At 36.4% G+C, this 24,730-nt stretch overlaps 1 long non-coding RNA gene across 2 annotated transcripts in view; it reads left to right on the forward strand.

The window, feature by feature from the left end:
- The window catches only part of LOC106878580 (uncharacterized), a 55,216-nt gene extending 30,806 nt beyond the window's left edge, over nt 1-24,410 (forward strand). For both annotated transcript variants that reach the window (XR_016243421.1, XR_016243420.1), the window contains exon 3: nt 19,821-24,410. This is a non-coding gene — a long non-coding RNA (uncharacterized LOC106878580). The remainder of the gene's footprint in view (nt 1-19,820) is intronic.
- The last annotated feature ends 320 nt before the right edge of the window (nt 24,411-24,730 follow it).

Raw genomic sequence — 24,730 nt, forward strand, 5'->3', positions numbered from 1 at the left:
CCTGCGCCTAGCTACTTACCACACAGCCACTCCTGCGCCTAGCTACTTACCACACAGCCACTCCTGCGCCTTACTTTTTTGAACTCTCAGGGAGAGACGAAAGGATGAGTATTCACAATAGTTGTGGATATTAAAGTTTGTGTGTTTGAAAACTGTATATATGTAAATTTGTAAATTTCTTAACTTATTTTGAAGGGAATTTTAAATACTCACAGGATATTGTAGATATTCCAGTCTTTGAGAGTTATTTTTTCCCCCATTGTCCTGCCGGGTCATATTAGTGTTTCTATGGCTTTCGGCTACTGAATGGTCAGAGCAGCGAGGAACACGTCCAGCTGCTGTCAAGACTGGTGCTCCTCTTATTATTATTATTATTATTATTATTATTATTATTATTATTATTATTATTATTATTATTATTATTATTATTATTCAGTAGTCTTATTATTATTATTATTATTATTATTATTATTATTATTCTTATTATTATTATTATTGTTGTTCAGTAGTTTTATTTTTATAACGTGCTTTCACTTCACTACCGAGCGCAGCTCTGTGTGCCTTGGGTATGTGCTGTGGTTTGCTGTGATACTCTTATGGTTACTGTATTGAAAGTGTTTTGCGTAGGATGTGTGCAGTGCCCGGTAGTGCAATTTTCTGTATGTTATATATATTTGTAAGTCCTGGTGTTTTTGTTATGTATTTGTCTGAATATTTTTTTATTATACCTAAGGCACCTACTATGATAGGAATTGTTTCTGTTTTTAGATTCCACATTCGAGTTACCTCTATTTCCAGGTCTTTGTATTTTGAAAGATTTTCCATTCCTTTTAGGGAAACGTTGTCATCTGCTAGTATTGATACATCAATTAGAAAGCATTTTTTTTCTTCATGATCTTTGACAACTATATCTGGTCTATTTGCCTTAATTTCTCTATCTGTGTGTATTGGCATATCCCAGAGTATGGTTGCTTTCTCATTTTCTGTGACCTTTTCTGGCATGTGTTTATACCATCTTTTTTCTGTTGTTATTCCATAGTGTTGGCATAGCTTCCAGTGTATATAGGTCCCAGCTCTGTCGTGTCTGTGAATATATTCCTTCTTAGCCAGGACTGGGCAGCCCAAGATAATATGATTTATTGTTTCTTGTCCATCTCCACATATTCTGCAGTTACTTGTTATGTTTCTTTTCATTATATGTTTTTGGTAATTTCTGGTGGGGAGGCTTTGGTCTTGTGCAGCAATTAAAAATCCTTCAGTCTCTGCTTTGAGTCCTGAGCTTCTCAACCATTGCTTGGATTTTTCTCTGTCTATTTCTTTTGCATTTAGTTTATCCCAGTATTTACCATGTAGGGGCTTTTCTTGCCATCGTTTTATCATGGTCCGTTGCCTGTTCTAGTTTTAGTTTGGATTTCATTTGTTTTATAGCTTTTGTTGTTTCTTCTTCGTATTTGTTAGGTAGTATGATTTCTTGTTTGTATTTGTCAGCTTCCTTAAATACTGAAAACAGTTTTTTGTTTTGCTCGTGTTTTGTGGCTATTTGTATTAGTTTTCCTTGCTTCTGGAGTAGGTATTTTTGCAGTCCTATGGTGGTTATTTTATAATAGTTTTCCAGCTGTATAAGACCCTTGCCACCTTCTGTGCATTGTATATATATAGCCTCTCTATGTCAGATTTTGGGTGGTGCATCCTATATCCTGTCATTATTTTTCTTGTTTTCCTGTCTATTTTAGATAGTTCGTTTAGTGTCCAGTTAAGGATATTGTAGCTGTAGCTTATAACTGGGACAGCTAAAGTGTTAATACCTATTATCTTGTTTTTAGCATTGAGCTCTGTTTTTAGTATTGATCTAACTCGTCTATAGTACTCTTTCTTTATTTTTTCTTTCATTTGTGTGTGTTGTATCCTATCTAGTTCATTGACTCCTAAATATTTGTATGGTTGGCTTTCGTCTAGTTCTCTTATTTCATTGGCTTTATCTAGTGTGATGTTGCTACTTTTAACTAATTTTCCTCTTTTCAGGGTTGCTTTGGCACATTTTTCTAATCCGAATTTCATATCTATTTCCTTGGTAAAGCCATGTACTGTCTGTAATAGTGTTTCCAGCTCTTTGTCATTTTTAGCGTATAATTTTAGGTCATCCATATATAAAAGGTGGCTGACTGTTTTCCCGTAACATTTGTAACTGCATCCAGTTCTATTTAGCAATTCAGTTAAAGGTGTGAGTGCCAGGCAGAACAGGAGTGGAGAGAGCGTGTCTCCCTGGAATATTCCTCTTCTAATGGGGATGGCTTTCGTTTTCACAAGTCCCTCTTTTGTTTGGATCTGTAGCACTGTCTGCCATTTGTTCATTGAGTGCCTTATGTATTTTATAATAATTGGTGCCACCTTGTTTATGGCTAGTGTTGCCAGAATCCACGTGTGGGGATTATTATTATTATTATTATCATTATTATTATTATTATTATTATTATTATTATTATTATTATTATTATTATTATTCAGTAGTCTTATTTTTATAGCGTGCTTTCACTTCACTACTGAGCACAGCTCTGTGTGCTTTGGGTATGTGCTGTGATTTTTTCTGATGCTCTTATTTTTACTGCATTGAAAGTGTTTTACGTAGGATGTGTGCGGTGCCTAGAAGTGCTATTTTCTGTATGTTATATATACTTGTTAGTCCTGGTGTTTTTGTTATGCATATGTCTGAATATCTTTTTATCATACCTAATGCGCCTACTATGATAGGAATTATTTCTGTTTTTAGACTCCACATTCAAGTTACCTCTATTTCCAGATCTTTGTATTTTGAAAGTTTCTCTGTTTCTTTAAGAGAAACATTGTCATCTGTTGGTATTGATACATCAGTTAGAAAGCATTTTTTTCTTGGTGATCTCTGACAACTATATCTGGCTTATTGGATTTAATTTTGTGTATCTGTGTGTATTGGAGTATCCCAGAATATGGTTGCTTTCTCTTTTTCTTTGACCTTTTCTGGCATGTGTCTATACCATTTACTTTGGTTGTTATTCCATAGTGTTGACATAGCTTCCATTGCATATAAGTCCCAACTCTGTCATGTCTGTGAATATATTCCTTCTTAGCCAGGACTGGGCAGCCAGAGACAATATGATTTATTGTTTCTTCTCCATCTCCACATATTCTGCAGTTACTTTATTTCTTTTTCATTACATGTTTTTGGTAATTTCTGGTAGGTAGGTTTTGATCTTGTGCTGCAATTAAAAATCCTTCAGTCTCTACATTGAGCCCTGAGCTTCTCAGCCATTGTTGGGATTTTGCTTTGTCTATTTCTTTTCTGTTTAGTTTAACCCAGCATTTACCATGAAGGGGCTTTTCTTGCCATCATTTTATCATGATCCATTGCTGTTCCAGATTTAATGTGGATTTCAGTTGTTTTGCAGCTTTTACTGTTTCTTCCTTTTCTTCATAGTTGTTAGGTACTATGACTTCTTTTTTGTATTCGTCAGCTTCTTTAAAGACTAAAAACAGTTTTTTGTTTTGTTAATGTCTTGTGGCTATTTGTATTAGTTTTCCTATTATTATTATTATTATTATTATTATTATTATTATTATTATTATTATTATTATTATTATACACTTAACAGATTAGACTGTTGGAAAAGAAAAGGATCCTAACATCAGGCTACAACAAGTAGCCTTAGATGCCAAGAATCCTCCTATTGAGTTACAGCAAGTGACCTTAGATGTCAAGAACCTTCCTAAGTATCCTAGTTGTCCCTAATAACACTGTTTTCTGCAGCTGTACTACACTGGGTTTTATGCCTATTTCCTCTATCCATCTGTTCAGATCTTTAGGGATAGTTCCCAAGTTCCCAAAGCACTACTGGGATACATTTTGTCCGCACTTTCCATAGTCTCTGTAATTCAATAGCTAGGTCTTGGTACTTTTTTCTATACTTCTCATATTAATTTTTTCATCATTTGGGACTGTAAAGTCAATTATCTGGCACTTTCTATTCTCTTTATCTACTACTACCAAATCAGGCCTTCTAGCTTCTATTACTCTGTCAGTATGAATATTAAAGCCTCACAACATCTTGTATTTCTTATCTTCTAGTACTTTACTAAGTTCATGTTCATACCATTTATCAGTATGTTCAAATCCTAGCTTTCTACATAGCTCCCAGTGGATTGCTTTCCCTAGACTGTCATCTCCTTTCTTGTATTCTTTCTGTGCCAGCATGTTACAATCACTTACTATATGAGTAACGCTTTCCTCCATTGGGAAACTTACTTGGTTTTTGTCTATCTTAGCGTTTATCCAATTAGTCCTTAATGCTTGATCTTGTGCAGTTACTAACAAAGTTTTCATCTCACTCTTCAGCTTTCCTTTCAGCAGCCATAATCATGTCTCACTACTACTATTTGCTGCAACTATCGTTGGGAATCTACCATGCAACACCTTCTCCTGCCAGTCAGATAATTTATGTTCTTTTTTCTGGTTTTTAAGTTCATTTGGTGTTTTGGTTTCCCTATGCCTTGCTGTGACTCTAGCAACTTTTAATAACCTTTCTTCACTATTACCTATGTAGGAGTCTATATCTATTTTAGCTAACTCCATGCAGTCTTCTACTGATATTAACTCTCTTCCACCTTCCTTTCTAGGTAGGTATAATCTTGGTACTCCTGCCCTTGGGTGGAGTCCTCCACTCATATTGAATTCTTTCCTCGTTCTTCTATCTAGCTTTGCTAATTCAGATTTTGTCCAATCTACAAAAGCTGCTGAGTATCTAAGTAACTACATTGCCCAAGTATTTGCAGCCTTCACTAGATTGAGACCATCTAGTTTTGACTTCATTAGCTTCCTCAACCTTCTGATGTGCTCCTTCTCAATTTTTGTTTTCATTTCTGTAGTTAGTACTCTGTCAAATTCTAATACTCCTAAATACTTATAACTCTCTTCCTTTCAATGATTTTAATATCTGGCCATCTGGTAATTGGATGCCTTCACTGTTAACTACCTGTCCCTTTCTCATGGTTAATATTGCACACTTAAATGAAAACATTTTCACTCCTCCTGCACTCTGTAACAATGGTGGCCTCAGTCAAGTGTGGCATCAGGGACTTGATTACTAAGCGGGTCCCGTTGCACTGTTTATGCAGAAGCAAGTTTCTGATTAGCATAATTGGGCATCCAACCCTTAGCCTAAGAATGTGATGTGGAAGCCCTGCTGGCTCCAATGAGTTGAGAACCTCATTAGAGTAACTGACAATGTCTTGGGGGTCAGAGGTCCAGTCAATCGATTTGTAGATGCGCTCCTCACTTGGAATTGGGCTTATGAGCTGGTCGTTGATAGCACTGACAGCTACGTTTTGTGGGGCCAGGATGGTTCTTTCACTGAGCCAATTGATGTCTGCATTGTTACTTTCCAGATTGGGGAACACTGTTTCCAAAAGATTGGAAGGGTTGTCCATGGTGTTGCACAGCTCAGACATGGATATGTCACCCATATCGTTCCTAGGGACCTTGCCTTCTCCAAGGGCTAAAATGTCTTCAGCAAATGCTGCAGACATGCTATCACCAAGCAGGTGTGCACGCATGTTTGTGCTTAGGCTTAAGGTCTTAACCTGGGGCCACAACGTGGATGACTTAAGGCATGCGAGCACTTCATCAGACCGGCTTCCTTTAGGGATGACAGGAAGGGTTTGCAGGATATCTCCTGAAAGCAATAGAGTTACACCACCCATAGAAGCTGTAGAATCCCTGATACCTTTCAGTGACTAGTCCAGTGCCTCAAGGGCACCCTTACTGGTTATTGTGCATTCGTCCCATACAATGAGATGGCACTGTCTAAGAACTTCAGCTTCCTCTGCATTTTTGCTAATGTTGCAAGTAAGAACCTCGGCACTAACCAAATCCAAAGGCAGCTTGAATGCCGAGTGTGCCGTCCTACCTCCCGGCAATAATGTAGCAGCGATTCCCGAGGAAGCAATGGCTAGTGCAATTTGCTTCTCGTGAAGAATCTTAGCAAGTATTAATTGTGTTACAAAGGTTTTGCCGGTACCTCTAGTAGCATTGAGGAAAAAAATGCTGCCCGCCTGTTTTTCAACGGCACTGATGAGTTTCGTACACCAGCCTCTGATCAAGGAGCAATTTCAGTTCATTTACTCTCAGGTACTCCACAAGACCATCAGCTTCATACGACAATCAAGAAGTAACTTTGGTGGGAGTGTATTAACATCCTGTCACAATGAGGATGGCAAACTGAATGTATTCAACGCCGCCCCACCAATTTTCAGCAGTGCGTCCTCAATTTCAATTTCATTATTGTAGATCAGGTCATTGTATCCAATGTCAGCATTAGGGTTAGGGTTAGGGTTAGCCAGTCATCATTTGCCTTGACCACTGAGAAAGAAAAATTACATACAGAGAATTTCATAAACAGAAATCAATGGAAAAAAAGTTGGTAAATTTTTAGGTTAACACTCGAGTGATTTTCACTAAGAAAAAAAAATCGGATTTTTTGCATGGAATCAACTACCCTGGCCTCCTAATATGCTACAAAACCCTTTTTGTGGTCCAAAAAATGGGGTGGGGTGTGGTGGAAGCCTCGGAAATTTCACCCCTCCACTGATCTTTTTGCCTTCTGTTTTTCAATGTATGTGGGAAAATACAGAGATTAAGAATATGGAAAACATTTTTTTAAATCAGAGATTTACCATGAAAAACTCCAGGCAAAGTTTTAGATAACACTCGCATGATTTTCACTAAGAAAAAAATCAGATTTTTTGCGTGGAATCAATTACCCTGGCCTCCTAATATGCTACAAACCCCTTTTTGTGGTCCGAGAAATGGGGTGGGGTGTGGTGGAAGCCTCGGAAATTTTACCTATTTATATTATGTAATTCACTGACAAATTGTTACCTACCGCTTTGTTTCTTTGTTGTTAAATAAATGGATTCTCAACAAAACACTTTTTTCCTCGGTGTAAAATAAAAACAAAACTCTTTCACACCCAAAGTAATGTGTGTGTGTGTGTGTGTGTGAGAGAGGGGGGGGGGAAGATGAACGATTTAAAATAAATAAATGGTTTAAAATAAATATATTTTAATTGTTGTGTGAGAAAGTATATATAATAAAATATAGTGTCTTTCAAAAACATCCTAAATTTGAATACTATATCTCGTGTTTAAGAAAATAAAATTTACATTTTCATTTTTGGTGAACGCTGTCACTTACTCTCTCTCTCCCTCACACACACACACATACATCAACACAACACAACTTGTCTCTCCCTCACACACATACACACATACATCAAAACAACTTCTCTCTCTCTCTCTCTCTCTCTCTCTCTCCCTCCCTCACACACACACACACATTTTCACTTCGCTATGGCAAGGAGGGACTTAACTCATGTTAGCAAACTTCAAAATTGGTAAAAGTTAAGGTTGAAAAACGATTTTTACCACTACCCACGGGTGCCTCAGGAAAAATAATTTGACAAAAGTACAGCTAGGGTCGTGACGAATGTCCTCCTAAAATTGGAGCGACATGTGTACTAATTTGTGGACGTGCATAGATTACATTCACGCTAGCATGGAAAGCGGACGTTAAACGACGAAAAACGACTATGTACACACACACACTCACATCCTGCCTTTTATAGATATAGTAGTCTGGGCTTCAGGTTGCTTGAAGCATGTGCTTTACGAATCGGTACCACTGGCGTTCCGTATTCGTTGAACTGGACTGACTTCCAGATTCCCTTGGCGATGCCTTCTTCGTAACCTTTGGCCAGGTCATCACGAAAAGAAAATGGAACCGGACGTGCTTTGTGAAAGACTGGTGTTGCATCCGATTTGAATTTCACTTCCAGTTCAAAGTTCTTGAGACATCCCAATTCTTGCTTGAAAAGATCTGGGAATTCATCACACATGTTGTGACAATCTTGTTGCAGGGAAACATAGGGCTCACTTGAGGTCTTTGGATATATCATTTCAGCACCTTCCCTCTTGGCTTGGCTGTCTATGCTTTTCAAACCTAGAGCAGTGTCCACAGAAATTCCCAGAGTCTGGATAGCATTTCGACCCAGAAAATTAAGATCAGAGATCTTGGTGACGATGTATGGTATTAGATTCTGCTTACCGGTTGTTGGATCCTTGGTTTGGCCCATGAAAGTTCCCAGAACAGGCAGGTCGTGCTTGCTGGCAGATTCATAGCGATGCTAGACATCTTGCAGCTTTGGTTTTCCAAGTTGTTTCCAGACTGACAAGGAAACAAAGTTGCCTGTAGTGGCAGTGTCCAATTCCATTGTGAACAGTCTGTTTTGGATTATTATTGGCACAATCAAACTATGTGTATCTTGGGAAACTTCGCCTAGGATCGCCTTGACTAGCTCAGCTTTTGTGATTCTTTTCACGGGAGTTTGTGAGTGGCCATTGTGTTGCTGATGTTGTTTTTTTCTACATACCGCTTGCAAATGTCCCTTTTTGTCACAAAAATGACATTTGGATTCTTTGAAAGGACAGTCTGTCGCTTTGTGGGTCTTTCTACATCAGTAGCATTTCTCCTGGTCTGTGGAATAAGACTGCTGATGGTTCTTTTGAGGACTCTTATTCTTGTTCTGTTGGACCTTGTAGACTTGCTTGGTTTTGGAACCGTAAACAGTTTCTTTAGCAACCTTTGCTGCGTCTTCAGTCTCGATGGCAACTTGGACAGCACGGGCAAAATCTAGTTCTGTGTCTTTGATCTTAAAAAGCGCCTTCAGAATCGCTTCATTGTTGACCGAACATCTGAATCTCTGTCTCAGAGTTTCATGCTGTGGGTTGGTGATCGATGGAAAATCACAGGTAGCCACATCCTGACGTATACTTGCTACCAGCTCCTGTAGAGTTTCGCCTGGCTTCCGTTGCATATCACTCCAAAACTTGAAATGCTCTCTCACAATGAAAAGTTTTGGGTTGAACTGTTCCTTCATGAAGTCAACGATTTCGTTCATTGTCAAGTTGTTGATATCTTTAGGCGGATTTTGTTGAGTAGCCAGATTAGCAAGTTGCTTGTAAATAGTAGCGGTCTGATTGGTCAGGAACACTTGTGCTATGCTTTGTTCAGGTACCGCATTAGCAGCCACAAACGTGCAGAATCTTGACCAGTAATCAGGCCATAGTTCTGTTGTTGAATCAAATGCAGCAAATGGTGGAATCGACACTGTTGTCGAAGCAGCTGAAAAATAGCCACTGGAATCGCCTTCAACTTGTGAAGCACCAAACAGTTTTAACAGTGTGTCCATATCTCTCTTATGTTGTTGCATTTGCTGTTCCATTTGTTCCCTAAACAACTTTATAAGCTCTACTGTCCGTTTTTCAGCCATTGTTATTAAGATGAACAATTTTACGGCAAAGTATGCATGTAATCCTACCGGCGACGCCAATAAACTCTGTTGTATTCCTCTCGGGGGACTCTCAGAGAAAAGACAACGAGTTGTACAACTTAGTTATTACATTTATTTATTAATTATAGACAAAGAACGCACTCACCGAATGTTCATTATTAAGAAACGAGAATTTTGTCCTCGCCATATATATCAATAACCTTTAACTTCCACAGTCATTCAAAACAACAATGAAACAAGGACCTCAGATGAACTACATTAGGACCTCAGACGAACACAAACAAATCCAACAGTCCATATAACACATATGTTACATTTATCATCTACTACCACCACCATTAGGCCACCAACTTATCTCTCTGCACGCACCAAACCTGCTACCTCTCTGACCCTACACTCCTGCAGCCTACCTAACTACATATCAAATCTCTCTTTGGTCCCCACCGCCTGTCAACCATATCATCATTATTATCCTGTTGCTCCCTTCCCTCCACTCTCTTCTGCATCCCTCTTCTTTCTCCAGCTCATGCACCATTGGTCATCCCCAATCCTTATCCATCACTCCCGACATCTACCCTTCAACCCTACCCAATCTTTATAGTTGTTGCTCGCCACCCCGCCCCTTTCCCATCCCTCCTCTCTTGCTCTCCCATATACTCTTGCAGACCACCACCCACTCACACTCCTAGTTCCTTTATCCCCACTCACTTTTACTTACCTCATACCTTGGAGAGCTACTTAGATGCCTTGTCACCACTATTTATTTCTTTGCAGCTCCAACTGATCATTCATACCCCTTCTTTTCTAAATGTGAGTAGCCCTGTAGCTTTTCTACAAGACTTGTTCTGTCCTCTTCTCTCATACTTTAATCCCTCATCTTCTAATATAAAGTCATCATCCACTTCTTTGGTGTTCATTGTTTTGTGAAAATCATGATGATCTCACTGGTGCTGGTGGCAGGAAAAAAGCAAGCAGTATATAATGTAAATTTGTACATGAAACATGAAACTAGTACAGTATTAACCACTATAATTTTAAATAAACTTTTATTCATCTCACCCGCTTTACAGCTATTTCATATCAAGGCAAATTGTTGATGATTTTATTTGAACATTTATATTCAACATGTACGGAAGTTAGTGTCACTGTCTTCCCCGCTCTCTCTGTCTATATATATACATATTTGCCGCCTCGGGAAGAAAGGCATGCTGAATTGTGGATAGAAAGCATAGCATTTTCTTTCCCTCTAACTTTTTGGAAAATATTGGGGTACCCTGAATTACAAATTGCTGTAGGTGAATAAAGGTAATTGTTGAATTACAAATTGCTGTGGATGAATAAAGATAATATTTTAAAGTCATACGTATTTTTTGTAAATATGGGAATATACTACTGAGGAGTGTAATATGCGACAAATCTAAATCAAATTGATTTTTTAAAATCAATTTATCTAATTTGTACATTAAACATGAAACTAGTACAGTATTACCCACTATAATTTTAAATAAGCTTTTATTCATCTTGCCTGCTTTACAGCTATTTCATATTAAGGCAAATTGTTGATGTTTTTATTTGAACATCTATATTCAACATGTATGGAAGCTAGTTTCACTGTCTTCCTCCCTCACTCTGTCTATATATATATATATATATATATATATATATATGAGTGTATGTGTATATGTATACACACACACAAACACACACACACATATATAACTAATTTAGAGACAAACTACCATTCCACAACTCAGTCAATGAAGAATCCATCTAAAACCATACCGTGAGACATATACCATACAAAATACTAATCTAAAATTTTAATAATATATAATATTAAACAGTAAGATTATTACAATCATATAATATATAAAATCAAATACTTTTAAAATCACATTGAATACCATACAAAGAAATATTCAACATAAAAATATTAATCTAAAAATCAAATAAAGTATAAATTGAACGATAAAAATTAATACAATATAATGTATAAAAGTAAGTATTTGTGCATCGACTACACGGGTTTCATGGCTGAATTAAGACTATATAAAATCATATAAGAAACTCATATCCAAGTTCATTAGAATGGAAAAATGATTTTACTCCCAAAAACAGTCATTCCTCAGGTAAACATGCTTCAGATACACTCGTTTATTCATACGAATGCAACTGAGATGAAATATGTCATAAATAACAGTGACAAATGAAATATACACCACCGGAAGTTGTTGTTGACAAACAACAGCAATAATTTTATTCAGCTGAATGCACATCATTGATTGGTTGAAATTATTGAAATATGATAACTTTAACACAAAACAACTTTGAAAATATAAACTTTTCTCAACAACACTAACAGTAAAAGATGCTTTATATGACACATTCTACCAGTGTTCGAAGTTTGAAAGTGTTTAGTTACAAAAAATTAATTTCTCGATCTGCTGTTGAAAGGGAAAAGATCCCATGAATTTCCAAATGACATAATCTTTAATGATATGTTTTGAACTGTTTAATACTTTAACTGTTTGCTCACCTACTGTTGCCTCTGTCATATTTCGGTGGTAGGTTTGGGACTCTGGCTCCTATTTCTAAACAGGTTGAAGCCTCGTGTGTCCTTAAGCTTAGTGCTAATTTTTGATTTTGTGGTGTATGTGTGCGAGTAGATGTAATCAGCTTACCTCGGTTTTCCTTCCTTTGCACGAGTTTGTCCTGCGGTATCCAATCCTCACGGCTCGCCTGACCCGAAGAACACTAGAAATAGCAGCTGCTTCTCCCAACACCTAGACAATCAATTGGCACGTCCTCTCCTCACAACAACCCCGTTCGAAAAGGGCACGAAATCCCGATTGAGGCTCCCTCTGCCCTTCTTCCTCTTCCAGTCAGCTCGCCGTTCCGGTCAGCTCCCCAGTCGCTGATGTCATACCACAAATTTTAATGAATAGCTATATAATGCTATTAAAAAAACTTTGAACCACCTATATTATCATTGTTACTATAATCAATTACTCATATCCACCACAGATAATATTAACAATGAGAATATCTTTCTTCAAGTGTTTACATTCAAATTTTACTTTTATATATATGTATGTATGTATATTAGAGACAGGTGTTCTCTTTATAGAATACACTTTGAAGTGCTCTCAAGAAATTTGAACTTGACCCAGTAGATGAGTAAACGTAATGAGAGGCAAGTTAGGTAAGTCAATTTACACAGAATATTAAATACATTTAATAGAAAAAATGTATTTAATATTCAGTGTAAATAGACTTTCCAAACTTGTTTCTCATTATATTTACTCATATATATATATATATATATATATATATATATATATATGCATTTACTCATATATATATATATATATATATATATATATATATATACATTCTTTATTCATAAAGCTGCAAAGACATCGCAAAAACTGTTACTCAGTTTTGGTTTAACTGTCCGACAAAAGAGAACGTAAAACTCTGAGTAGCAGTTTTTGTGATGTCTTTGCAGCTTTATTGATAAAGAATATTACTCTACCTCCAGCATTCAAGTACTATTTTTGCCACTTTGTTTTGCATTTATGTGCTTACTCTGGTATACATACATACATTCATACATACATACATACATATATATATATGTATGTGTGTGTATATATATATATATATATATATCCCTCTTGGCTGACTCCTGTCAAACTGTCCAACTCTTGCCAGCATGGAAGGTGGAGGTTAAACAATGATCATGATATGTATATGTATGTATGTATGCATGTAGGTGTGAAGGTGCATGGCTTAGTAGTTAGCATATTCGAGTCACAATTGTAAGGTTGTAAGTTCAATAATCAGTGGTGCATTGTGTCCTTGAGCCAGACACTTTATTTCCTGTTACTTCCATTCACTAAGCTGGCAAAAATAGGTAGTACCTGCATTTCAAAGGGCCAGCCTTGTCATATTCTGCATCATGCTGAATCTCCCTAAGAACTATGTTAAGTGTGCACGTCTGTGAAATGCTCAATCACATACATTCTAATTTCATGAGCAGGCTAGTCTGTTGATCAGATCAACCGGAATACTTGTCATCAAAATCAACAGAGTGCCAGTTCATGTACGTATGTATGTATGTGTATCAGTATTTATCCTTTTTTCCATGTTGGCATGGATTGAATGCTTCAACATAAACAGATTAGCCAGAGGGCTGCGCTATGTTCTAATGTCTGCTTTGGTATGGTTTCTACTGCTGGATGACCTTCCTAGTACCAGCCACTTCACAAAGTGTACCAGGTGTTTTTTACATGGCACCAGCACAAATGAGGTCACCAAGTATCTGCAAGATAAAATCCTTCAACTGAATGAGGTAATCAATTGAGGGATAAGAAATTAGATAGAGGAACAGGAACAGGTATCTTGCTGAAGAGGTGAATACATAGCTTGTCCATCTCAAGAGAGAGAGAGATGTAAAGTCATGGTACAGTGTGAATATGAGAAAGAAAATAGGATAGAGGAGCAGAAAAGGTGGATGTGTAGGTAAGTGTACTGAATGAGAGTAGTGAGACATGATTAGAGATAGGGAATGAGTTGACCACAGAGAATATCAGTTCAGTAGAGGGGAATTGAAGGAAGTAGAGTATCACAGAATGAGAGTTAGAAAGTAAGTAGTGGGAGTGGCATAACAGAATCTCAAATTTGCTGAGATAGATGAGTTTTCTCACACAGCATGTTACCATTCATTTCAGTTCCCCGTCATCTCCTCTGAGAGGTTCAACATCTTGAAGCCAGTCTTCACCACTTCATCGCACATCTTCCTCAGTTTCCTTCTTTCATGGACTCACTACACATTTAGTATTTGGTACTTTTTGCACAACTGTCCTCATTCATCTGCATCATATGACCACACCAGCACAGTCTTCTTTCTTGCACCATATATGTTGCCTCTTATGCCCAATTTTTCTCTCAGCACATTTGTACTTTGTCATCTATCAAAGCATGCTAGTTTCATTTTTTGCAAGTCTTTACATGTACTTTGCATTCAAGACCCAAGTTTTACGATCATTTAGCATTGCTATTTGTACACAGGCAACATATAAACTGCCCTTCACTCTGAAAGAGAGAGACCTTTTCTTAACAACAGAAGTAAAATTCTCTGAACTTTCTTCAACCAGTTCTTATGCTAGCAACTATACTTCATCCTCTTCCACTGCTAATTAGGGCACCTAAATAACAGAAGCTATCTACTACTTCTAGGGAGCCTTGTGGACATTCCAGAACATCTGTTTCCTGTGTGCTTCTACTGTACATTCTCTGTTAACCTTCCTGTGATTCCACTGCACCTCTTACATGTCCATAGTCTGCACCGAGTACTCCACATGAAATTTCTACCTGCCTTGTCTACGTATAAAACAGCTATTTTCTCACAGAGATCAGCATCCTGCCTGTTTCCCTACTAACTACAACTTTGGTACCTGCTAAATTAACTTGAAGACTTTTTGATTTCAGGTTTTGTTTCCATTCTTGAAATTTTAACTCTAATTCATCTACATTTTCAGTTATAAGGACAAGGTCATCAAAATACAGAAATTACCCTGGGCAACTGATCTTAAATTCCTGTTATGGCCAAGAGGATTATAATAAATAGGAGGGGACTGTTAACTAAACCCTGATGAACGCCTACTTGCATACTAAATTCATTACTGTACTTATCGCTATCTCTCACTTTTCTAACAGCTACCCTGTACATAACTTGAATGCCTTTCACTTGCCATTCACCTACTCTTATCTTTTGCAATGGCCACCAGATAAGGAGGTAAGGCACCATGTCAAAGGCTTTCTCCAGGTCAACAACACTAAGTGCAGAGGTTTACTTTTTGTTAAATTCTTCTCCTGTAGTTGCTGAGCTATAAAAAGAGCATCAGAAGTGCTTCCGACTGGCACAAAACCACATTGCATTTTATGTGGGTTAACTCACTTCCTAATTAACTGGGCTATGACTTTTTCAGTGACTTTCATAACCTGTTCCAGAATGTGATTCCTTTGTAATTACTTCTCTCTAAGGCACCTTTGTAACAGGTTACTATGATACTGTTACGTCAGTCATTGGGTATGATACCTTCCTATACAACCTGATTAACTATAAGGGTGATTATTCTATTCTGCCAGATATTTTAACCATTTCAGAGGTAATTCTTGATGAACCAGGGGCTCTCCTTGTCTTCATATTCTTTATTGCTTTATCTGAAACGCTGCTGTCAACAAGAATTGCTGGAATCTCAGTCAGATCCACATTAAGAAGACTCTGTTTTTCCCATTTATTTTCTACATTTAGTAACCTTTTATAATAGTACTTCCATGCCTCTTTCTCTTCAGAATCACTAAGTTCAAGCATGCAATTATCCTTCCATACACACTTCTCTCCAACATCTTGCTCTTCTCTGATACACTTCCCTGCAATCAAGAACACCTCATGTCTTTGGTCTACATGATGTAGAAAAATGGTTCCCAACCCTTTTATTTAAACGAGTTTTCACATGGACCCCTTTAATAGGCTTATCCTCCTAGCAGAGATACCTGGCATTGCCCGTGTTACATGCAATTGAAAAATGAGACTTTTCTGCTATATTTTCTGTAAGGAACTGGAATACATATGATTCGAATTTCATCAAAATTGCACATGAGGGTTCTTTCCCTCTTTACACACTCTAAAAAAATTCTAATCATGAGACATGTATCCCGTACTATTGATCTTTATGCGCATATTCCAAAATTTCAGTCTTCTGGAACCTGTAAAAAAGATTTTGCTCCGGCAAAATGGAGCTCATGGAGCTCTAAAATGTGGGAATGAAGGCCCCTATTGGGGGTGGGGGTGTTAATGTCAACCAGAGAAGTTGAATTGTTGGGAATGTTTTTAACTTGGGTCTTATAGTATGCCTGTATATATGTGAGAGTATAGTCTCACTTTAATAGTTTCAGTATGAAACTGAAAATATTAAAGTGAAAATATTTGAAATTACAGTAGCGACATGTTATTGTTTCACTTTTGACAGGTAATACTGAAATAGTGGAATAGTTTCAGTGTTAGAGTGAAAGTATCTGACATTACAGTAGAGTGATGTTATTGTTTCACTTTTGACACGTAATACTGAAATAGTGGAGGAGATATGATATTGCTGTGGGCTCAGACTATGCAGGAAGTTAAAAATTTTTTTGGCCTAAGACACTACATGGACCCTAAAAGAATTTTGCTCCTGAAAAATGGAGCTCATGGAGCTGAAAAATGTGGGAGTTAAGGCCCCTATTGGTGATGGGTGTATTAATGTCAACCAGAGAAGTTTAATTGTTGGGAATCTTTTTAACTTGTGTGTAATATGTATTGTTTGAATTTCTTTGAAATAGGAAATATATGTATGTTCACTGGGTTTGTAAAAGAGAGCAAAGCTACAGGAAAGCAAAAGACGAATGATCATGATAATCAGTCAGCTACCGTAGCCTAGTCGTTACTACTCCCCAATGTAGGATTCCTCACCATACAGGTGACAGGCACAGCTTTAAGATGCATTATGGATCTATAGCAATTGGAAGGGCATGACCCAATTGAAACAACAAAGTGTGACGTTTGGAGTAAAGGGAAATGAAAGTGTCGCCTCTGGAGTTTGCAAATGACCACTATGCCGATAGGTAACTGGGCAGAAAATATTTACAATCAATAAATGTCTTAGAACAACCAGTCACTCATCTGGGAAGGCCTTGAAATCAATGTTACAAACTGGGGACTATATGTGTTGCAGTGATAATAAAAAGACTCAAAGGAGGTCTCCAACGAAATAATTTTACTCAACACTTTGCAAGTGAATCAGTGGAGGCAAAGATGAGTCTAAATTTACTTGAAAATTTATGCACCACATTGCAGAAATCAAAATGTAAGTATATCTGAAAGGATAGTCTTACACTGTTGTACCGTTGAATTACAAATAATGCTCATCTGTTATGTTCGGGTGACCTTATAGCTACCAATGGTACAACTGTATTCATCTTTGCTTAGGAAAAATGACTAAATTGTGGGTGTGAAGTCTCCATGAAGGGGTCTTTGTAACTTCATCATCATCATCATCATTTAACGTCCGCTTTCCATGCTAGCATGGGTTGGATGATTTGACTGAGGACTGGTGAAACCAGATGGCTACACCAGGCTCCAATCTGATTTGGCAGAGTTTCTATGGCTGGATGCCCTTCCTAACGCCAACCACTCAGAGAGTGTAGTGGGTGCTTTTACGTGTCACCCGCACGAATGCCAGTCAGGTGGTACTGGCAACGGCCACGCTCAAAATGGTGTATTTTATGTGCCACCCGCACAAGAGCCAGTCCAGGGGCACTGGCAACGATCTCACTCGAAAGTCCTTAGACATGCCACGGGCACAAGTGCCAGAAAGGCGATACTGGGCACAGGTGCCATCACAAATTCGCTTTCGCTTGCCCCAATAAGTCTTCACAAGCTGAGTTTCGTGTCCAATTTAACTCGATTTCGATTTCACTTGCCTCAACAGGTCTTTGCAAGTGGAGTTTAGTGTCCAATGAAAGAAGATATGCCTAAGTGGACTGTCTGCATGTGGAAAATGTTAGGAGTAGAAGTCAAAATTTAATACACCAACTCACCTCCTTGATATAGAATATGTGGGGTGATGAAATAGTTCCACAAAACTGGAAAGATGCTCTCATGGTTGTACTATATAAAGAAGGTTGAAAAGACAACTGTAGCAATTACTGGGGGATAGTGTTGCTTTCAGTTGCTGGTAAAGTATTGTGTAAGGTTATGCTCAATAAACTACTTTTGTACATTGTTTATGTTCTTTCAGAATCTCAGTGTGGTTTTAGAAGAGAAAGCTATAAGATTGATATAATATTCTCAGCTAGGCAACTTCAGAAAAAGTGTATTGAACAAAGAAGGATTTATTTCAAGTGTTTGATGACCTGACAAAGTTGTTTGACACAGTAAACAGAGAAGCTCTTTGGAAGATACTGAGGAAACTTGGACATCCAAATAAGTTTGCGACAATTCTTTGCTAATTCCATGACAACATGAAGGCCTAGGTGAATGTTGGTGGAAATGTATCTGATCCTGTTGCTGTGAATAATGGTGCCAAACAAGGTGATATTCTAGCACTGTTTTCACTGCATTTTACAATAGTGTTTGTAATGGCTTTTAGCAAAGTGTCCATGTAGAATATATGTCAAGTTTTGTATGTCTAGGAAACTATTGACATAAGATGCCTCAAAAGTCATGTTCTCATTGCTAAGAGAATTTTTCTATGCAGATGACTGTGATCTCTTTGCTGACACTCAAGATGGCATGCAACATATGGACTTTTTTTTCCAATGCTTTTTCTGTGCTAGACTACACAATAAGTCTTAAAAAGACTTATGGCCAGGAGTGCCATACTTTGAACTAGATATCCAAGTATATGATCAGAAGCTTCATAGGTTTGTGTATCTTGGTAGCACTCTTAGTACACCATGCACCCATAACAATGAAATCTCACTAAGAATAAGCAAAGCTAGGGATGCTTTCAGAAAGTTGGAAAACTGCGTGTAGTCTCAACATGGTATCTATATTGATACTAAAGTGAAGATTTATATATTTATCCTCCCTGTTGTACACTTATGAGATGTGAGTAACCTACCAAAAACACTTGAAACACCTGAAGTGCTCCCACCAGCAGTGTCTACATCATATCTTGGTCCTGCATTGGAAATAGTGATATTGGAAAGAAGTCACAGTCAAAGTATTGAGACAATCATTTTGCAATGCAGACTCGAATGAGTCACTTAATGAGAATGAAAGCCTGCTGGACTCCAAAGTAATTCCTGTATGGTGAGCTGAGTATTGGAAAGTGTTCACCTTATAAACCTAAGCTGAGTTTCAAGAACTGTATAAATACACTATTGAAGAAAGCTAACATCTTGGAAAAGGAATGAGAAGAGATTGCAACAGAGTAGGCAAGATAGAGAAAAGCAGAATATGACAAAAGTGAGAAATTTGAAATAGCTTGAAGAAAGGATCTAGAAAGGGTGTATATGTGATATTTCCAGGAGACGTGGGTGACCAGGGTGAGCTGACATGCAACGAACATGGGAGAGTTTGCTTCAGCAGAGGAGGACTGAAAAGTCACAAAAGAAGTCATGTACAGAGAGTTGACTTGGGTTGCACCATACACAGCATAACAACATGCCATGAATTCCACCAAGTTTGCCTATCAGCTAGGGTCTTGAAATGTTACATGAAAGTGTTTGGTAGCCAACAAGTTGCTTGTGTTGTTTTGGCAATCATGTATTTAACATTTGAGCCTAAGAGTGTAGGTCACTCGAGGCTAAACTTGAAGTGCTTCAGGCAATGGCTATACTCAAAAATGAAGAAGCAGCCATGTATATGTATCTTTTATCTTTTACTTCTTTCAGTCATCAGACTGTAGCCATGCTGGAGCACCACCTCGAAGCAGTTTTAGTTCTTTTGGTCTTGTTTGCCAAACCACTAAGTTACAGGGATGGGAAGCAAGCTTCTTACACCACAGCCATGTCTGCGTCTATATGTATGTATATGTATGTATTTTTAATAACTGTATTTACATCTGCTCATACATGTCAATCTATGAATTTCCTTACATTATTCATACATCATCATCATACAATTTGTTTTTTATTAAATTATTTCTTTGCACTCAAATGAGAATTTTTTTATTTCTGTCAGCAGCATCAGCATCATCATTGTTGTCATCATGACCATCACTAGAACTGGAGATAAGAACCATTTATCAATTCTAATAAATTAGTAATCATTCAAGAAAGAAATGATTTCCTATAATTCTCCAGTTCTTTTGAATAACACAAAGTTTCCAGAAAAGAATTTAAGGAAAAGGGAAGAACCAAACAAACAGAACACAAATATTTGAAAAGAGTTAAAAAAATAGCAATAAAAAGACAGTTAAGAAAATCTTTACAGTTTGGCCTAATGTACCGTTATGTAAATGAACTTAATCTAAGCAGGTATTTGCGAATATTTTAGTACGTAATCTTCTGCTATTATTGTTTAACATCTTGGCAAGGAGAGTTAAGCTGATGCTGAAGAATTGTTAAATATCAATGATTTCCATCAGTTTGATCCACATCCAAGCTATCATAAACCTAATTTCACAGTGAAACTATCATGTTAACTGCCACAACTTGTTACTGATGGTTGTTTGAAGTATGAGATGAGTCACCAGTGGTACATGTGATGGCTGACATGTTAAAAACAGTTGTGGCACCATACAAAAGGATGGTAAATGACACCCTGATTATCGTGAGAATATGAATTCCTTCAACAGTTATTTTAACATGTTGTTTCCCTATCCTCATGGAATTACTGGTGTCTTTTAACATTAGATTCACATCAGAAAGAAAGAAATTTCAAAATTATCACTAAGAAAAATATCCCAGTAATAATAATGCTCTTATTTCAAGAACAACAACAACAGGAGAACAAGAATGTAACAAAACAAATACCAAAATGAAATCAGAGGACATTTTTATTAAAAAGAAATTAAAGAACATTAATTGCTGATAAAACCAAATTTCTAATAATTGTAGCATATGTCTTGCAAACATTAATAAATATATCTAACAAACCAGCCAATTAAAACTATTCTTCAACTTCAATTAAAAGTACAAGTCAATATATTGGTTTCAGATTTGGCACAAGGCCAGCAATTTTGGAGGAATGGATAAGTCAATAATATAAACACCAGTGCTCAACTGGTACTTATTTTATCGACCCTGAAAGGATGAAAGGTAAAGTGAACTCCAGCAGAATTTGAACTCAGAATGTAAGGATAGGTAAAATTCTTAGCAGCATTTTGCCTAGAATGCTAATGGCTCTACCAGCTTACCGCCTTACTACAAATCAATGTATTTAAAAAAAGAGAGAGAGAGAGAGAGAGAGAGGCAGAATGCACAGAAAGAACTACCAACAAGTCAAAATATGAAGTAGAATGTAAGAGTATCAGAAAGAATGATACCTAAGTTTGTACTGAAATTCTTTAACTGATATTATAAAACTAATAATGAGAATTTGGAAGTAAGATCTCAGCTGAAACTTATTTAATCAAATCCATGGGATTATTAAGTGACCAAAACAGCATATCAAGAAGTCAGAGAAGTCAGTCTTTGTCTCTCAAATACTTTTTAAACCAATTAATATGAAAAAAAAACATTCAGGAAATATATAGACCACAGAAAATAAACTGTAAAAATCAATAACACAACCTCACATAAAATGTGACATTTTCCAAGGTAACCTTCTCATGACACTACTATTTATGTCAATAATATACCCATTAACCATTTTGTTACTATATTTCAGTTGAACTATATTAACTTTGTTTCAATTAATTTTGAAAATAATGAAGAATTTAGTGAAATAACTGTAATTATTAAGTTTTAATTTAGATCACTTTAAAACAAGAATTTTATATCATAGGACCAAAAGCAATCTCAGATGGGTTGGTATCAAAAGGGTTAATGTTGATGGATGTCAAATAATACTGGGTTTCTTCTTCTTCTCCTTCTTCTTCTTCTTCTTCTTCTTCTTCTTCTTCTTCTTCTTCTCGTCCCTCCCTCCCTCTTCTTTGTTTTGTGGGGAGAAGTATAGGATGTTTGATCTTCTTCAGGGTCCTCATAACTGGTGTGAGAAGGACAAAGTTATCTTCAGCCTTGAGTTCTGGTCCAAAATACTTGCAATAGAATGAATTCCATCTAAAGGCACTGCCAAAACCCCAGGCAATGGTGCTTTATCTATCACCCAAGAACTTCCTAACAGTTTCTGAATGTCATATTTCATCACCACTGTAACATCAACCAAAGATGTTAAACAATGGGAATTTAACCTGCAAGTATACATATCTCCAAATATACATATTTCCAACAACATTGAGTTATGAGGTTAACATCTAAAGTCCACAGCCATTCCCCTAGTCAAACAAATCAGAATTTATAAAAGAAAATTTGAATTAAATTTTAATAAAAATGAAATTAAACTGGTACATATTTTATTGGCCCTGAAAGGATAAAAGGCAAAGTCATCTTTGGTGGAATTTGAACTCAAAATGTAAAGATAGATGAAATGCTGCTAAGCATTTTGTCTGGCATGCTAATGATTCTGCCAGCTCTCTACCTTAAAAATGAAATGAAATTGAAAATAAAAATGTAATTTTTATCTTTTATTTGTTTCAGTCATTAGACAGCAGTCATGCTGGGGCACTGCCTTGAAGAATTTTTAGTCAGTTGAATCAACCCCAGTACTTATTTTTTTCAAGCTTGGTACTTATTCTACTGGTCTCTTTTGTCAAACCGCTTAGCTACAGGGACATAAACACAACACTTATTGACAAGCAGTGGTGGGGGACAGACACTAAGACATGCATTTAGACTGACAGACAGACAGATAGATAGATACAACAGTCTTCTTTCTGTTTCCATCTACCAAATCCACTCACAAGGCTTTGGTTAACCCAAGATTATAGTAGAAGACACTTGCCCAAGGTGCCATGCAGTGGAACTGAACCCCGAACCATGTGGTTGGAAAGCAAGCTATTGCTTTCTCTCTGAATACATATTTATTTTCGGTTTAGACATTAACATATTAAGTAGCATTAAATATTCTAATATTAATTGTTTCTTCATTCAAGTGGTACTAATGAACTATTTATTTTCTTAAGAATTTCAGTGTTCTTTTGCCAACAAAAAATACATTTCTCCAAAATTACAGAGGGAATAATTTACTACAATTTCAGTAAGTTACAAAAGAGTTATATATATATATATATATATATATATATATATATATATATATATGTATATGTATGTGTGTGTCTGTGTGTTCATATGATGATATTTACCAAATGTATTGGTAAGATAAAACATGTAATTGTTACCAAAATATCAAAAATTCGTCCACAAAAGTCTATAGTAAACTCCTTATGAATCGATCTCCTCGGTTATATATCAAAAAATTTAAATAAGAGCTTTGACGCTAAATCCATATATATTAAAGTTTATTACCTATGTATACATTGTTTCTTCATTCAAGTGGTACTAATGAACTTATACAGAAATGCATACATAGGTAATAAACTTTAATATATATGGATTTAGCGTCAAAGCTCTTATTTAAATTTATATATATATATAGGAAGGGCATCCAGCTGTAGAAACTCTGCCAAATCAGATTGGAGCCTGGTGTAGCCATCTGGTTTCACTAGTCCTCAGTCAAATCGTCCAACCCATGCTAGCATGGAAAGCAGACGTTAAACGATGATGATGATGATGATATATATATATATATAGATATATATATATATATATATATGTATTTAAAGAAGCCGGAAAAGGCAAGAAACATATCCAAAGTTGTCTCCCACGCTCGTCAGCAAGATAAAAACATTAGTCATAGACTAAACTTATTCTACATGTTTGCGTTTTTACTGCTCCATTTGTTGGCTGTGTTAATAGCCTCAACCTTAACCTAAAAATGAAATGCTCAATAACATGGGCACTTTATTGGGTCAATGATAATAATAAAATGTCAATGTACCATGAAAAATTGAATTTATTTTTGGTGACCGAAGAAAGTATTGTAAAATATATGACAATATTGTTTATTAAAAGTAGTTGGGTGGGAAATATCTACACACTTATTTGTCACCGTTGGAGATGAATCATACAACTTAGACTATAAATACAATGAAAATAATAAAGGCAAATCTGAGGTTTAGATAATATTCAGATATCAAAATCGCATGGATAAGTCAACCACACTTCTAATATATTAGCAGTACTTGGTTCTGTAGATGAAGTATAGGTAGCAAGAAAATGGTAAATAGTTATTTTACAAAACAGTTAAAGAAAAAACAATTACTATATTATCAAACCTAATATATTAACAAGCATATGATACAGAGAGCAACATTTCTTCGAGTTGTATCAACACTGAAAATAAAGGATCATTTCAATCAATATATGTTTTCCTTCCTCTCATTTTAATTGCTACATACTATCTTTATACATACATACATACATACGTACATACGTACGTACATACATACATACATACATACATACATGTGTGCGCGTACGTGTGTTACATATATTTGCATAAATTTCCTGCTTTCTATGAAATTACGAACAACTCTTCTGTAAGTATTACAGAGTTATCTCCCTTACCTTTTTTTCTCTTGTTTGATATACAAATTACTTTGTTGTATCATTTCTTTTAACACTTTAGCTATCAGATTTCATTGTCAAACATATTGCTTATTTATTCACATTGTTTTAAA

This window comes from Octopus bimaculoides, chromosome 10 (genome assembly GCF_046866305.1).
Source record: "Octopus bimaculoides isolate indiv1 chromosome 10, ASM4686630v1, whole genome shotgun sequence".
Classification (NCBI taxonomy): Eukaryota; Metazoa; Mollusca; class Cephalopoda; order Octopoda; family Octopodidae; genus Octopus; species Octopus bimaculoides.